This window comes from Adiantum capillus-veneris, chromosome 22 (genome assembly GCF_014529385.1).
Source record: "Adiantum capillus-veneris isolate H3 chromosome 22, ASM1452938v2, whole genome shotgun sequence".
Classification (NCBI taxonomy): Eukaryota; Viridiplantae; Streptophyta; class Polypodiopsida; order Polypodiales; family Pteridaceae; genus Adiantum; species Adiantum capillus-veneris.
In genome coordinates this window covers 134,866,495-134,884,270 of record NC_140952.1, presented here as the reverse complement: position 1 = coordinate 134,884,270, position 17,776 = coordinate 134,866,495, and the positions used below count along the sequence as shown (strand labels likewise).

At 50.6% G+C, this 17,776-nt stretch overlaps 2 pseudogenes across 1 annotated transcript in view; both read right to left on the bottom strand.

Moving 5' to 3' along the window:
- The window catches only part of LOC147430267 (uncharacterized), a 239,045-nt pseudogene that overhangs the window by 34,223 nt on the left and 187,046 nt on the right, over window positions 1-17,776 (bottom strand). The window lies entirely within an intron of this gene.
- Window positions 16,850-17,390, bottom strand: LOC147430268 (diacylglycerol O-acyltransferase 2D pseudogene; annotated as a pseudogene).

Genomic DNA, 17,776 nt, shown 5'->3' with positions numbered 1-17,776 from the left:
CATTCTTTACAGAAGTTTTGTCATTACTTGTTAGGGGTTTACTTCACTATCATCACGGATCATCATGCGCTACGCTATCTTTTGAATAAACCACAAGTTGCGGGAAGAGTATGGAGGTGGTTACTGATATTCCAGGAATTCGACTTCGAAGTAGTTCTTAGTCCAGGCAAGCGACACGTCATGGCCGACCATCTCTCTCGCATACATATAGGTGAGTCCGATAATGGGGTAGATGATGACTTTCCAGATAGTCATCTCTTTAAGGTCGACACTACCCCAAAATGGTATGGAGATGTGTTACATCTTCTCTCTACTGGCCATATCCTGAGAATGCTTCTCCCTTGCAGAAAAGAAGACTCTTGCTGAAGTCTAGAACCTTCTCTTTGATTGGTGGACAACTCTACAAATCTGGGCCAGATGGTGTGCTACACAGGTGTGTCTCCCCTCACGAAGTAGACCACATTCTGGAAAATGCACACAGTGGTCCTACAGGTGGCCGTTAGCCTGGTCACATCACGGCGCAAAAAATCTTACAAACAGGCTTATGGTGGCCCTATCTATTCAGAGATGCTATTGCTCCTGTCAAAATTTGTGATGTCTGTCAGCGATGTGCGCCCAAGCCGAGTAAGCAATCCAATCGCCCTCTGCAGATATCTATGGCGTGGTTGCCCTTTGAGCGATAGGGGTTGGACTTTGTTGGTCCTGTTAATCCACCTGCTCAACCCGGCAATCGTAAGTATCTCCTGGTAGCAACGGGTTATGCAAGCAAGTGGGCCGAAGTGGTGGCTACCATCGACTGTACGCCGCCACTGTTGCAAAATTTTTGTATGAAAATAATTTTTGCATGTTTGGGTGCCCTCTGGAAATCACCAGTGATCGAGGTAGTCATTTCATCAACGACCTGATCTCCACACTCCTCACGAACTACAAGATTTTTCATCGCAAATCTTGCTCTTACTATCCTAGAGCAAATGGGCAAGCTAAGAGCACTAACAAAGTGCTAATCGCGCTTTTTAGGAAGGCTTGTCACCTGCATCCAACTGCTTGGGCTCAAGCTATCCTCGGCACAGTTTGGGCTTATCCCACCTCCTTCAAGGCAACCACTAACTACACCCCATTCCAGCTAGCTTTCGGTCTAGAAGGAATTGCACCATATGAGTTCAGCAAGAGTGGGAAGTGTTTGCGTCACAGCGGGGTTGCTTCCGCAAACCTCTCTCGTCTCTCAATGTTAGAAGAAAGCAGGATGTTAGCTTCACATACTCTCCAAGCCGAGCAACTTCGTCGCAAAGTGAGGCATGATCGCCATCTTAGAAAGCCTAAAATAACGCAGGGTTTCGTGGTGCTACTCTATCAGGCTAAATATCTAAAGAAAGCTAAGAAGCTGGTCCCAGCCTGGCAAGGGCCATTCATGGTACAAGAGAGTTTGCCACAGGGGGCTGTCCAGTTAGTCACTCTGGCAGGCGTTCCCTTGCCGCTGGTAAATGGATCAAGAATTATGTGCTATCACTCACTTCCCTGACTCTTTAGAAATCTGGGTATTTTATCACTCCCACCTAGCAACCTTATGATTGTCCTCTCCTCAAATCTCTTCGGCTTTCGATTCAATATTCTCAAGTCTCCCTCCTGTCAGTTCGCATCTCAGTTGTAATCGGTGATCTTTAAAATTCTCCTCATTTGATTGCGTGCATCAATTTGCTCTCTTGTTATTGATAGAATTGGGCTTTTGGAGTCCTACTAGGATCCAATGTTACTGCTCTGTTTGTTTCTACTGCCTCTCTCTCCTCATGGATTTGTTGAATGTCCGAGGTTCAGCTCTCGTCCGATTGATCTTTGATTTTTGATATTATTCCCTAACACATTCAAACCTGCTCTGCTGTATCTCCCTTCCTCTCCATCTCTTATGGTGATCTCTCACACACACACATCTAGTTCCTTGCCTTTCTGGTGTGATCTCTTTCGTAACACTCGTTCAATATTCACTCCTGCTGCCATACTCTTTTCATTGCTCTTTCCCTCTCTCTCACACGTACATACAAGTTTGCTCGAAGGTGGGAATGGTTGCTCTAACCTTTCTGATCGACCATATCCTAGTTAAAGAAAGTAGGCAATCTTTTATGGGCAACCATTACAACTTCCTTTCTCTCTGGTGCACTATGCTGCAACACATCACAACTTCCTTTCTCCTTTCTCTCTGGTGCACTATGCCTTTTGCTCCTCACCACCCCTCTCTAGCCAAATTCCTCTCGCCCCACCCTCAACTCCCTCGCCTTATCCCCCTTCCATCGTTCCCTCCACTCTAGCCCTTCAACACCCCTACCTCACCCACCCTCTAAAATCCCCCTCGCCCCTACCCTCTAAAAAACCCCTCTTCGCCCCTACCCTCTAGACCCTCCTCGCCCCTACCCTCTACTGCCCTCGCCCCTACCCTCTAAAACCCACCCTCGCCCTTACTCTCTATTGCCCTCGCCCCTACTCTCTAAACCCCCTCTCGCCCCTAACCACTAAAAAAAACCCCCTTGCCTCTACCCTCTAAACCCCCTCTCGCCCCTACCCTCTAAACCCCTCTCGACCCTGCCCACTAAACACCCTCACCCCTACCCAACTATTTCCCCTCTCCTCGCCCCTCCCCAGCTATCTCCCCCTCACCCCTCACCACCCACCCTCGCCCCTACCCAACCTATCTCCCCTCGTCCCTACTCAACTATTTTCCCCTCGCCCTTCCCAATTTTTCCCTCTCAGCCCCCTATCTAATAATCCTCTCCCCTATCCTAAGCCCATCGCTCCTACCCTCATCCCCTCTCTGCTATCGCTCCTACCCTAACCGAACCCCCTCGCCCCTCCCTCAGTCTATCGCGCCTCTCTTCACTACAGGCGATTCTTTTCACGGACAGATTTCAAACTTTGCATGCAGAAGTGTTTTAGCTTTTCATCTCACGGATTTCGGGCAGATTTTCATCTCACGCTTTTCAGTCAGTCAGAACCTATTTCAGCACAAAAAGAAAAGGAAAGAAAACAGATCAATTCAAGATGGCTGGTACAAGCAAGAAGGCTCGGAAGCAAGATTTGTCTCGACAGAGACTTACTAAAACACCTCGATGTTCTACAGAAGAAGAAGAAATAGAAACTTCCAGCCGTTGCCTCATTGATCTATCCTCCACTGATCACAGTGATGAGACTTACAGAGCTTCTGACTCCGGCTCTACCTCTGACTCGGACTCAGAGTCTTCTCGCCAACAAGAAGATGATGAATAAGAAGATGAAGATGATGTGAAAAAGAAAAAGAAGAAGGCAATTACGCAGGTGCTGAGCCATCAAATTCCTCGGCCTCCTTCCAGAACTCAAACCAAATTCACTTTGAACTTCCATCTGCAGCAACCTCATCCGTCTCTTCGAGAAGTTTTATCAAAAGATCAGCTACATACGCTAGGTCTGTCAGCATTAGCAGAGGCCAATCTGCCTTCTGATATTCCCATGGATATGGTGCATGAGGTACTCAAGCTTTTTCCCAAAGTAAGAGGGCACCCACTGACTGCTACACGCATTGTTCACGCTTTGGGGATGACAACCTTTCCTGTAGTAAAACCGGCTACAAGAACCTATTCACAACTTTTGAATGATGCGACCATTGAGGCATGCAAAGAGCTACTTAGTACTAGTCATGCTGACTATACAAGAAATAAAAAGCTCTGGGCCATTTTCAAGTACTACTTTTTGGTCAAAGCTGCCAAAGTAAGCAAGGGTAGATGTGACGTGCCTACTATATTCTCGCACTGCGAAGGCATATACTGCCTCATCCACACCATCCCGTGTGGCTTTCATCAAATTCTATTTACGATTCAGAGCTCAGGTGCAATCTGTGCAATCTAGTTTTCAATGCTTTGCAGCTCCCACGTTGGCCTGGGTCATTAACATACATGTTAGTCCCATGGATGTGGATGCGGATATGTGGCGTAAAAGCTCTAAGGCAAAAGGGAAAGATATTGAACAGACAATGGATCTACCTGGGAAGCCTAAGAAAAAGAGGGCGAAGGTAGTGAAGGACACAGTAGAATCTTTAAAATCACTGCCAATTTCGGAAAGCCAGCAGCTTCGAGCGAAGCAACCTGTTCGACGTTCCTTGCATACTCCCGCTACTGGTTCGATGGTAAGTTCAGGCGCTGCAGATCACACTATGCATGTCATAGCTGTGGCTTCTTGTAACAAACTGCTAACGTGTCAAAGCCTAAAGAATGGAACCAACTTACAGATGTGGCAGAGGGGCCTAAACTATCACAAAGTGATGACGTGGCTACCCGAGAGCAGAAACCCTAACCCTAATTTCCACCAAAAACCCTAACTACTAAAACCCTAATTTTGAAAACCCTAACCCTAAAACCTGCAAACCCTAATTCTAGAAACCCTAACCCTAAAACCTGCAAACCCTAATTCTGAAAACCTAACCCTAAAACTGCAAAAACCCTAACCCTAACCCTAAGGGCAGCAAGGAGATTTTCGAAAATTGCGCTGGCTGATGACGTGGCAGGCTGTACGGATTTTCGTGATTTATGTTGGCAGCTTTTTGGCTTTGCTTTTGGACCAGATGCTTTTAAGTTTGAAGGCTTTTCACTGTAATTGTTTTTTAGGCCAAGGGCCTTTAAATATGAGGTTAGGGCTCGTTCTTTGGCATGCTTCCTGGAGAAGGTGCAGAGTTTGGAGTACCGGCTTGTACTGTGTTGATGCAATATAAAGAAATACCGAAAGGGGCGCCAAGGTTTGGAGCCAATACTCTCTGGGGTGGAATTCCGCCACTCCGTGTCGCGTGTCGTCTCTCTCTTTCAGTTCAGTTGTTATTGAAGTGTTAAAAGTTTGTTTAGTCTGTTCTTTTCTATTGGCACGTGGTACCCGCCTTGTGACACTTCTACAGTGTGTGTTCCTCTCTCTACTACTGCTATTTTTACTCCTACCACAGTGACTAGCTCCCAAGCCCCACTGGGAGTTGCTTGTTCTCCTATGCCTAGTCCTGCTGCAACCACTCCCACCGTCTCTACTCCGCCAGAGAGGCATGCTCCCAGTCCACCACCACGAGCAGTGCCACTTGCCACCCCAGTGCCACCAACTGTACCACTTACCAACTCTCTTCCGCCTGACACTGTTACAAGACCTTCCACAGTGTCGGACTCTACATCACTTTTTCGGCTATCTGAGGATATACTACAGGAGTCCAAGCAAGCCATTGCCACCATTGAGCTTGGAGTAGAGCGGCTGGCAGCGACACACCAGCGTCATGCAGCTACTTACGCAGCTATGGAGGGATCTCTGCGAGTCGCTGAGAGCGCCATCGCCGATCGGGATGCTACTATTTTCGCACTCCAACAAGCCTTGAAGTTAAAGTCTCAAGTGATCAATGACCTTCAAACTCAGGTACAAGGATTTAGAGAACTGCACTTACATGAAAATAGGGCAACCCAACCTATGATGATGGGTATGGGGTATGGATGGACTGGAGCAGGTACACCAATGCAAAATGCAGCAACGGGTCCTTCTCAGCAATTTATGGGACTCTACCCAAAGACTCCAGTTCAGTACTACAATCAACATTATCCTCAGGGGTTTCAGTCATCACCATTGCCTCAGATGCAGAACGTTACTTGCTGCGACGGTATTGTTGGAGCACACCACCATGGCTGTGTTACTCGACGTCCTCAGTACACTACAAGACAGGTGCTACCCTCTGCCCAGCAGCAGGTGGCTGGTCCCTTCCCAAGTGGTCCAGTTACGGACAGGAGAGCTCACATACAGCAGGGCCGCGCCATTGATTTGATGGCTCCACCTTCAGAGATTGATGCTTCGGGTGGTGTGGTGACTAATCTTTCTCTTGGGTGACTGGGTAGTTTTTTATAATGACAGTGATGGGCAGTAGAGGTTTCTTTGCGGTCGATTAGGAGTTTCAGTTGATTCTCTCACCGAGACGGTGAGCGGTCTTTATGGGCGGGCAACCTGTAGCACGCTACAGTGTCACTTTTACAGGACACACAGTTAGTACAGTTGGCCGAGGCTCGTGCTACAGTGTCACTTTTACAGGACACACAGTTAGTACAGTTGGCCGAGGCTGGTTCACACTGGACAAACTCTCTTGGCTGGGCAGTGACACGTGGCAGGGGATACGGACGGTGGTCTAGTGGACATCGTGGCCAGGTCACCACCACTCAGTTTGGGGATAGATTTAGATGACTGACATTTATGAGCCGTTGGTGGCTCTTTATGGTTGTACATATGAGTAGTAGCTGTTGGGTCATCGGATATCTTCTAGATATATGGTCCACGTCGTCGTTTTGAGTAGTGAGTCTATACACACAGCACGTCTTCACCATCCCGGCACATCTGAGCCTCGACACCCCATTGTACCTGTGAGTCCTGGGTTGGAGCTGAGTGTGCTGCCACGCCAGAGTCTGTATCAGTTCTTTGAGATAGACGAATCATATGTTGTGGTCTGCTGTTGTGTCTCTGTGAGCTCAGTTGTTGTCTATTGTTCCTTTGTTTTCAGTCTGTTTTGAGTGAGATTGTCACGCACATTGCACTGAGGAGCACCCACTGTAGAGAGCACGACACACTATCCGCGCTACAATGGGGATGACGGCTGGTGTAGAACTGATTGAGGGACTGGAGGTAGCTGCAGGGGAAGGTAGGGGTAATGGGGCTGTTGGCCTTCTACTTGGCACGAAGGGTTGACGCTTTCTATGGTAATACAGTGATGGTTGGAAGACGCAGCTGTGGACAGCCCCTCTGCAAAAACACAGGCTGAAGTAGGGGCTGGCTTTAAATGCAGGTGGTGATGGAAGAACTGCTCCCAAACATAGGTGCTTGCTGGCTGGTGATGGCTGATCTACCACTGAACGCTGGCTGTTGATGGCTGCTCTGCTACTAACGCTGACTAACGCTGACTGTTTCTTGTCTGTTTCACTAATCGCTGAAATCACAGAGAGAGAGAGAGAGAGAGAGAGAGAGAGAGAGAGAGAGAGAGAGAGAGAGAGAGAAAGGTGGTGACTAGCATAAAACCATGAACTCTAGGACAATAGCTCCTCTGGATATATATAAAAGCCAAAATATCCAAGGGAAGGATAAGCTGGTTAGGCTACTAAGGTGGAGAACCAACCAAATGGGAGGTGGTCTAGCCACCAGAAAAACTGTCTCCCCGCGAAGTGCTAGGTGTAAAGTGCGTTCAGAACTAGCCCACCTATAAAGTACCCATCCAAGACTAGGACTAGCCTACTTGGTCCATCAACTGGAACGCTACACTGTAATGTCAGAAGTACTCGTTTGCAAAAGACTATTGTCTACCATCATCATTACCATTTTGAGCCTCCGCTTCCCTGATGATGAACCTCAAAGTGATCTGGTGAGTCGAGCAAGAGGGCCCATAGGTGAGGTAGCATGACCACGGGGAGAAAGAACGGGACCATAGATGGACTATGAGTAAACACCTGTTTGAATACTGATCTCTGCCTTGGCTGTTGCCACAATGAGTGCTAAGTCAGGTTTTGAACCCTATCCCGAGAACTGTAACGAATATTAGTGAGAAATGATATTGCCAATCTTTAAGATCTTCTAGATGATCCCGCAGATCGTCAACCCGTGGTATTAAGACCATATTTGTGCAATGTAAATCATATATTGTAGCATCTCTAAGGCAGATGTTTTACATGCACTGGAGTGGAAGCTTGACTTTGTGAAACTGAAAAAGAGATGCAACTGAACCCCGCACCACCTTTAATTGTTTAGAAGCACTGCAAGTTGATTTAAAGGTGGAAGAGCGCGGATGAAGATTTGTAGCTACCGAAGACGACCTGTCAACTGAAGGAGTGCCTGTGGACGCAGTGAGATTCACCCATCCAATCATCTGTGTTGGGCTACTAGGACGCTGTTTTGCAAGTCAATGGTAGCTCGATGCACTAGAAGGATAAAGTGTCCAAAGCATATACATCAGGTTGCCTCAAGACAGACATGAGTAATTGCTAATACAATGAATGAGACAATTTCAACGGAGGTGAGTGGATAATGTGTGACATTAAGTCATATGATATCCATCATCGATCGCTAGTGTATCTCATCAATATTTACCATCGTCAATACTCTGACAATATTTACCATGGTCAATACTCTGACTGGGCATCTCACATGCCAAGCTAGAATGGCTCCTCAACAGGCCCTCTTGCTATGTCTGTGTAACTCTAGTAAAAATAGTCCAAGACATCTCTGGTCCTAGTATCTCATGACTCTAGAAAGTGGTCCAAAACCTTCAATGAACAGGCAATGAAAGCGGCCACGTAGCTCATAGTATACAGAGCAATGACATATCTAGTGCAATGTTTGCCTGAAGCGAAGAAAACTGCTCGCGCTCGCTACTGCTGTGTTAGCCCCGCTGTGCCATCGCCCCCGCCCCCCCGCCTACCCTCAGCCCCCGCTGCCCCCCCCTCGCGCTGCCCTTGTCCCTGCCCGTCCGCCCGCCCTCAGCCCCAGCTGCCGCCGCTCGCCGCCTTATCCCTTGCGCCCATTCGCTGCCTGCCCGCTTGCCCCAGCCCGCTACCCCCCCCCTACCCCCCTACCCCCCCCCCCCCCCCCCCCCCCCCCGGCCTCGGCCCGCTAGCCCGCCCGTTGGGTTCCTCCTCATCGGCAACTCCCTGCAGTTCGGCACCTTCGGCACCTGTTTCAATTCTTGGAGCAGTGTTTGGCGCGCCCAATTGCAGCACCCTCCCGTCGCCCTCTTCTTATGCCACAGCAGTGGACACAGATGGAGACTCCAGCTTCACCACAGAGGGACTCGCAAGAAGCCCCCTCGCCCGACCCCGCTGAGTCCACCATTCGACTTGCTCTCTCGCCTACAGAGCAAGCGAGCCTTGCCACAGAGGTAGAGAGATTGTAGGCGACCTCGGTCATCTGCAAGATTCTCGGCACCCGACCTAGCAGAGGAGAGCTGCGAGACCTTCTCCAGGCCCGCCTTCTTGCAGAGCTGGGCAAGATCTTGGATGTCCAGATTCTCGGAGGCGGTTACTATCAGATCGAGTTTGAGTCCTCCGAGATGGCGTCCAAGGTCATTGCTATGAGTCCACTAGCCATCCGAGCATCACGTGCCCACTTTCGACAGTGGCGACATGGTTTTGACCCAGCTTCGGATGTTCTAGTAGAGGAGGCAGACATCCCCATCTCAGTCTGCTTTCCGGGTTTACGGAGGGAGTACTTACCACTTCTTTCCAGGATCGGTTCCGCCATTGGGACTGTCCTGGAGACACCTCGTACGGCAGCATCAGTAGCTGCTAAGGCGGCTGGCATTCCCTCAGTTCGAGTTTTGGTCAGAGATACCCACACGCTCCCGAAGGTTATCCTTTTACCTCGGGTGAGTGGGGGGTGGTTTCGACAGAGTGGAGTACTCGGGCCTCCCGAACCAGTACTTCATTTGCCGACAGATGGGCCATCTAGCGAAGGCCTGTCCACAGAGGAGGCCGCGACCTGCACCAAAGCCTTAGCCCCAGCCTGCCAAGACTGGCCCGCAGCCACAGCCAACGGCACAACGCACAGATGCAGAGCCACCCTCCGAGCCTGGGGCTCTAGCGGAGGAGGGGTGGCAGTAGGCCCGTGGCCGACGACGCCAGGGGCCACAACGTCAGCCTGGCACTTAGAGTGGCCCTCAGGTGCCTACTCAGCAGCAATGGGTTCCCACGGGGAACCGTTTTGGTCCTCTTGAGCAAGAGGAGATCCCTGCGCCAGCCCCCACCTCCGCTTCTCCCTCGTCAGCCACTCCCCCCCCTCTCCCCAGAGTTCCCCCCCTCTTCCTCATCCTCCCCGCCTTCTGCTCCCGTCGCCTCTCCACCTCGCCCCTCTACCTCTGTCGCCCCATCTCACCCCTCTTCTCCTCCGCTCTCCCCAGCCCCTTCTCCCCCCCCTCCTGCTCCAGTTTCACAGTCGGCTCACGAGACTGGTCCTTCTCGGGCGGCTAGGAGGTCACTTGGCAGCGCCTTTGCCGTGAGTCGCCTAGCGAGAGAGGGTCAGCCTTTCTTGCGGCCCCCTTTGCAGATTCAGACATCCTCCCTTGCAGCTATCCCTCGAGGGCTGACGAGCATTGACATTCGACGACGTTGGGACTTCTTCGACTACGGATTCACTCGTTTTCTCGGCGACTCCGCAGCAGACCATGAGGCAACCTGCTTCAGGGTCCATGTTTTGTTCCTCGCCGCTAGGGGGACAGAGGCCTTGGACTCAACAGTTGGTTTCTCCTTCCCCCTCTGCGGTAGGGCCGACACAGAGTGGTCCCTCGACTCAAGGGTGGGATGGTTGCATACACAGGTCTTAGAGTTCTCTCACCATATGGGAGAACTTAGAGTTACAGATATGCTGCAGACTTTGTGGCCATTGGCCAAGTTTGCGGTGACACCCCCAGACTCAACAGGATGTAGGCACATTGTGGTGTACTTCTTTGCTGATACGCAGTGTTTGCCTTGCTATGTATACATTCATGAGGACTCCTGGACAGAGGAGGTTGCTTTACGCATGGCTCGCTCTGCTCGGGCTTGGGCTAGGCACTCACTATAGTCATGCCTATCTAGAGGACGCTCGGATACGGATTACTCTCCATCCAAGCCTGCCTCGAAGATAGCCCGTCTTGCTGCTGCGGCAGCATCTGTTCTCTCTCGCTCCCCATGAGGATCGTCTCATGGAATGTGCAGGGACTAGGTGGGCCCCAGTTTCAGCAACAACGGGGCTGATTGCGTCAGGAGCTTCAGCGTTGCCTTGTGGGAAGAGAGATTGATCTCCTTATGCTTCAGGAGCACCATCTGAGTGAGCCGCATTCGGCGATGTGGTCAGATTTTGCGTGGACAATATGATACCTTTTGGTCAGCTGCTTTTGGACCTGGAGGCATCCAGGGGGGGTATGTATGACTATTGCGGACTCATTGCAGCAGGCCATTGTGGGCAGAGGGATTATCGTGCCAGGCAGGGCTCAGTGGATTACTATGCAGGTTCAGGGTGGCCTCATGGGCTTCCTGAATATCTATGCGCCCAATGTGGCGAAGAGTTTTGGTCACAGATTGTTGAGTCTTTGCCGCAGGCCGATCATTGGTACATAGGAGAAGACTTCAACATGTTGGAGGACCCTTTTGACACGATTGGTGGCAGCCATGCTACTGTGCATGGAGTCGAGTTGGCAGCTTGGGAGAGGTTATGTATGACTTTGAGGGTCTCGGATACATGGCAGCACTCTGGTTTTGTGAGGCCCCCAGACAGTCTTGCCTTCTCTAGATCAGCCGCAGAGCAGGAGGAGTGAATCTATTGTGGATAGATCACTTCTACACTAGTGACCACTTCAGTGACTTGGGGGATTCAGTGGGCATCCTGGCAGGGACTTCCTTCTCGGACCATGCACCAATGATCCTCACGGTGGCAGACATGCAGAGGATTGGGAGCACAATGCTTCGCATCCCAGAGAGGGTCTTGTTGGACTCAGCACTCAGAGAGAGGGTAGAGGCTCTCTGGTCAAAGGGCATGGATAGCCAGGTTTCACCTGCAGACAGAGTGGCCTCAGGCCTAGCTCAACTTAGCCACTTTTTTCTTCAGGAGTCTCCAGCTCGCCGGGCTGCAGCGAGAGAGGCAGAGCAACGTCTCAAACGAGGCATTGCTTCACTACAGAGGATGCAATAGCAGCATCCAGACAGTCCATGGTTGGAGGAGCACTTACAGCAGGCTCGATAGGAGCTTGCTAGCACAGAGGAGAGGCGTCATGAGTTTGTCTTTCACCGACAGGCATCTCAGTGGACTCAGGTGGGTGACAGAGTGACTAGTGCTTTTTTTGAGACAGTGGGACCTCGGCACTCCCATGCCAAGCTCATTCAGTTAAGGAGGCCCGATGGGTCAGTTGCTTGTGAGCCCGAGGATATGCGTGCAGTTGCTACTGACTTTTACCGTGAGTTACTGTCGGCTAAGCCTCAGTCAGAGCGGCAGGATGCATGCAGGGAGCAGGTTTGGGCACAGATCCATGTCTTGTGACAGAGGAGATGCGCCAGAGGCTAGAGATGCCGCTTCAGCTTGAGGAGCTGCACACGGCTCTTAGGGCCCTCCCCCCTGGTAGCTGTCCAGGTGAGGATGGGTTGACTCCCAGCTTTTTCTTGGAGTACTGGGACTTACTTGGCCCATATCTTTGTAGTGCTTTTCAGTACATTTTCCACACAGGAGTGATACCTGACAGCATGAGTGAGGGCCTGACCTACCTCATTCCCAAGGAGGGTGGCTCCTTGGATGAGATTCGACAGTGGCGCCCTATCACCATCCTCAACTCAGCCTAAAAAATTCTTGCCAAGGCTCTGAGTTTGAGAATTCAGCCACTTTTAGAGAGCCTTATACATGGGACTCAGACAGGTTTTGTCAAGGAACGCAGTATCCTTGGCAACATCTTTACTTTTTGGGAGGCTTCTGCCCTGGCACGGCTCCGGGGTGAGGACCTTGTGATTCCTCTTCTCGATTTTGAGAAGGAATACGACCGAGTTGACTGGGACTTTCTAGAGGGCACTCTCCGCAGGATGGGCTTCTCAGATGCTTGGATCAGAGGGGTGTCAGCTTTGTACAGACAGGATCACAGTTAGGTGCTTTTGGCAGGAGGGAGAGGTGAGCGCTTCATGCTCACATGCTCGGTCAGATAGGGTTGTCCTCTTGCCCCCTTTCTCTTTCTGTTCTATGCGGAGGTGATGAGCAGATTTTTGGTGTCACAGCAGGTTGGTCTTCGGGGCTTAGCACTCCCTATTCGGGGAGATGAGCTACTGGACACTGAGTTTGCCGATGACTCAGCCTTGTACTTAGATGGCCAGGAGGCCAATCTACTTAGCTGTGAGTAGGCTTAGGAGACCTTCTGTTGTGCATCGGGCGCACTGATCAACTGGAGAAAGATAGTGGCTTTCTCTGTTGGTAGTGCTCCTGTGCCAGATTGGAAGCCAGGAGAGGGTTTCAGGTGGAATCCCCCAGGGACTGCAGTTCGATACTTGGGTTGTCAGGTTGGTTTGGACTTGTCTCCCGAGCAACAGATTGCTCCTCTTCTCCTGTCCATCAGAACAAAGCTTTTACATTGGAGCTCAGCACGACTTTCACTGGCTGGTAGAGTAGTAGTTGCCAACCATGTGCTGTTGGCAACTATGTGGTACATCACTTCCTGCTGGATCTTCTCGAGTTCTTGTATCATCCAGATAGAGAGGCTGATCAAGAACTTCCTTTGGTCAGGACGTGACACTCAGGTGGCCCGAGCCAAGGTGGTTTGGTCAGTCATCACGCTTCCTTGTTCTCAGGGAGGGCTTGGGATCATTGATCCAGCACAGCAGAGCAGAGCCCTTCTTGGGAAGTTCACAGTCAGAGGAATTCTTCCAGGTGAGGAGCCCTGGAAGGAGTTTTTGTTGCAGAGGCTTCGTGCCAGGGTGCCTCAGTCAGGAGGCCCCTGGCAACCTTCGACCAGATGGATCTTTACAGAGATGCGCCGAGTTGGTTTGAGCAGGAGACTGGAGGACCGCTTCGCTGTGAGTTTGCTTCGTTCTTGGGAGCTCTTAGGGCGTGGCTTGGAGCAGCGACAGCCGATGTGCACGGAAGAGCGCCTACGGCAACCCCTCGTCTAGAACCCCATGGTTAGCACTCAGAGAGGCCACTTGGTTGGTAGTCGGCCTCATGTTTCCTGGGGTCCCATGGCAGCAGGTCCAGCGCGCTCTATAGGTGATTGGCTAGAGTTCACAGGTTTGTCAGAGGAGGTGCAGGGTTTCCAACTGCAGGGCATGAGAGGGGTGCAGAGCATGTGTCAGGACATCTCAGAGTCAGTTCCAGCTGAGTGGCTCACGCCTCTCGAGCCAGTAGCACCCCGGTGGATGGGAGCCTTCACACGACTGGAGGTTCTCATTTCAGTCAGGGCCTGCTAAGAGACTGTCCCAGCCCTGTTCTTCGAGCTTCAGGGTTGGGGACGATTACAACGAGTTGCAGTAGAGGCCCCGCAGGTAGCAGAGTGCTGTTTTCAGAGGATCCGAGTTGTGGGCATCTGTGGGAGGACTTGCGTCATAGACCCTGACCCAGCCGCTCTTAAGACTGGACACTGGAGGCTATGGGCTTGGGAGTGTTTTCCATTGGCACGAGTACAGTGGGATCCTAGTGAGTGGCTATGGAGGAACCCCTTCTCTTCTGCAGACCACCCAGGAGTCCCCTTCTTTCAGTACACTGTTCGACTTGGACGTCATATACTTGCAGCACAGAGAGAGGCCCGCCCCGCTGCAGCACGTCATTGGTAGCAGGAGTGCCTCACAATCGAGTTCTTGGCAGCCTTTTGGCAAAGGCTGTGGGACTCCAGACAGTCGAGAGGCGCCACTTTGTTTCAGTGGCTGGTTGCACACAGAGCTACAGCAGTAGGGAGCTCGCTTGTGCATAGTGGTCTCTCGGCCGCATGTTCAGCCTATGACCAGTTGGTGGAGAGTCAGCGTCATTGTCTTTGGGACTGTCCCTCGTCCCAGCAGGTGTGGCTACGAGTTCTTTGGTTGATGCCTACTCTCTCCACGGCTAGACCGTACACTTGGGGGGCAGCGGCTTGGTCCACTCTCACGGGCCCGGCACTTCAGTTTGAGCTATCTTCCACCAACAAGATGATAGTGACACAGGGGGGACGTCCTACACTCCAGCCTGCTACAGAGCTTACTCCACAGGAGTGGTGCAGTGAGAGAGAGGAGTGTTGGGAGCACATCAGCGCCGTGACACTTTGGTTCATATGGCGGGCCCGCTGTTTCAGCATTTTTGAGGCCGGCTCTGTGCCGCCAATAGAGACTGTTCGTAACTTTTGGCTAGAGTTGATCCATACTCTCAGAGGACAACTTGAGGGACTACAGGGCAGCTCTGACCGCATGCGGGAGCGCCGCGAGGCTTTCCTTCGACTATGGCGCCCTGGGCCTTTCTACACCATTGTCGAGGGTGTGCTGAGATGGCACTACCGACCACCTGTGTGGCTCTTCCCTCCTCCCATCCCTTGATTTAGCCTCATTGTATATATGTTGTTCTTTCATTGGGAGAGTCTCCCCATCATGTTTGTTGTAGCCCTCTCTTGCAGAGGTGGTTGTAGCCCTACGGGCAACTTTCATTAACTAATAGAAGGATCTTTTTCTCGGAAAAAAAAAATGACATATCTAGTGCAGCTCTATCCCTGGTCCCAAATGGCATAATTGACATATCCTGGCCTTTGCTCGTACTAGTCCTCAAAATCTACCACTCTCAACCTAAAGATGATGCGAAGATGTCCATATCTGACCAATAGAACACCGTATCCCATGAGATAAGTGTATCCATGTCTCTAGGCCTAGTCAAAAAGCCATCCTCCGTGAGTTGGAGAAGATGCTCTCTATAGAAACCCATCTTCGAGCCCAACTATCGTGTCCGTTATATCCATGTCCTCCTAGTATCTAGTTGAATCAGGTCCTCAAGGATGAGTCGAGTGATCCCTGTCCTCGTGAGAGTCAAAGAGGGTGCATCTAAAGAGTACTGAAAGGGGGGTAATATGTCCATGCTGAAACCATGATGTCATTTGTCCATACCAATAGCCTATATCCCCCTGCTACACTAGCTGTTGGAACGACTCAAGGGCTAGCCGGGCATATCTGTCTTTGGGGGGGTCCCATAAAAAGTGTGTGTAAAGGAGACTGATTAAGTGTGTGTAGAGGAGACTGATCAAAAAAGTGCCTCCACCACTAGGGGAGGTGCAGCCAACTCAGCTCAAATAATCTCATGTGGTACTGAAGTTTTGGCTCTAATCATTTGAGAGATCATAGAAACCAAAGGCCTCTCCATACCTCTCCATCCATCAGTGCTACCATGTCTACCATGGTATTCCATTGAGGATCCTCATATCTGAAGTCCGTATAGCATAGCTGAAGCTACTAGAGTGTCAAACAACTAGAGCTTTTTTCGAGGTTCTTGAAACTGAACCTGCAAACACATCCTCTCCGGTCCCCTCAATGTTGCGTGAGCTCTAGTCAGTCTAGTCTCTGCTGCTCTCCTCAATGAAAACCCCGGATCAGTCTAGCAATCTCTGTTCTGGTAAGAGACAAAGAGGGTGCATCCAATGAGTATTGGAAGGGGGGTAATCTATCCATGTCGAAACCATGTAAATGAAACCATGATGTGTCATCTATTCATACCAGCAGGTTGTATGCCCCTTTTGCGCTAGCTGTCGAGAGGACTCAAGTGTCTCTGGCGAGTGTAGCGCGGAGTGTGTCGTGCTCTCTACAGTGGGTGCTCCTCAGTGCAATGCGCGTGACATTTCACTCAGAACAGAATGAAAACACAGGAAACAATAGATAACAGCAAATCAACACAGAGACACAGCAGCAGACCAGAACATATGGACTCGACTATCTCAAAGGACCAATACACACTCTCGCGTGGTAGCACACTCAGCTCCAGCCCAGAACTCACGGGTACAATGGGGGTATCAAGGCTCAGATGTGCAGGGATGGTGCAGACGTGCTGTGTGTATAGACTCGCTACTCTAGACGACGACGCTGGACCATATATGAAGAAGATGATAATGATGACCCAACAGTTATTACTCATATGTCCAACCATAAAGAGCCACCAACGGCTCATAAATATCAGCCATCTAAGTCTATCCCCAAACTGAGTGGTGGTGGTGACCTGGCTACGATGTCTACTAGACCACCGTTTGTATCCCTGCCAAATGTCACTGCCTAGCCCAGAGAGTCCGTCCAGTCTGAACCAAACCAAGCCAATTGTACTAACTCTGTGTCCTGTGAAAGTGACACTGTAGCCTGCTACAAGTTGCCCGCCACAAGACAGCTCCCCGTCTCGATGAGAGGAAATACTGAAAATTTGTGAAAGAAAACCACTAGGTACCGCATCTGTACATCTTTCTTGAAGCAGGTGCTAGGCCCAACCATGCCCTTACATGCCTCAAAAGTGGAAACACTGCACTGCTTGCAAATGCCTTAAGCCTTTGAATAGGCAGGAACCCAGTATGATTGTATAGTCCAAGAATCCCAATTGGCAAAACAGAATGAGGCTCCACAGCAAAGAGATATGCTCGGTTTGGATCCAGCGCATCTTTATCCTCCATAACCATAGTGAGAGGAAAATGACCTGGTCCATGCTTGCAGATGAACCTTGCAACACTTTCTGCAAAGCACTCTTCTCGATAAGAGGGTTGGCCATAAGCTCGAGTAACACCGCAAATAAGGTTAAGCTCCATCTTGATGGCAGAACGAAAAGCATTAATAGCAACAGGATGGCAACCAGGTGAATGCTTGAAAGCCACAAGGAAACATCCAAAAGGCTCTTTAGCTTGCTCGTCTGCTGTGATCGGATTACAAAAAATTTGCTCCCCACTTTGTATCGCTGGCCATCTCCTGTGAACAAAGATACAAGAGGTCTCCGTCTCCTCGCCCGAGAGAGAGGATTTACAAAAAGAAAGTGTGTGTGTGTGTGTGTGTGTGTGAGAGAGAGAGAGAGAGAGAGAGAGAGAGAGAGAGAGAGAGAGAGAGAGAGAAGGAAGGGAGAGACAAAAGCAGAGAATGTATCAACGATACACCTATGTTGTTAAGACGGTAGAGTTGCATTAATGGTGGAACAAAGGAATAAGGCGCTTATAAGAGGGCTGCAATGGGAGGGTTACAACTTCCAAGTTGGTAATCCCACACTTTGAGAGAGGAGCAACCAAATCCAAAAGGCTCTGAAGTGCAGGGAGCAACCAAATCCAAAAGGCTTCTAAAGTGCAGGGGAGTCGATTGAG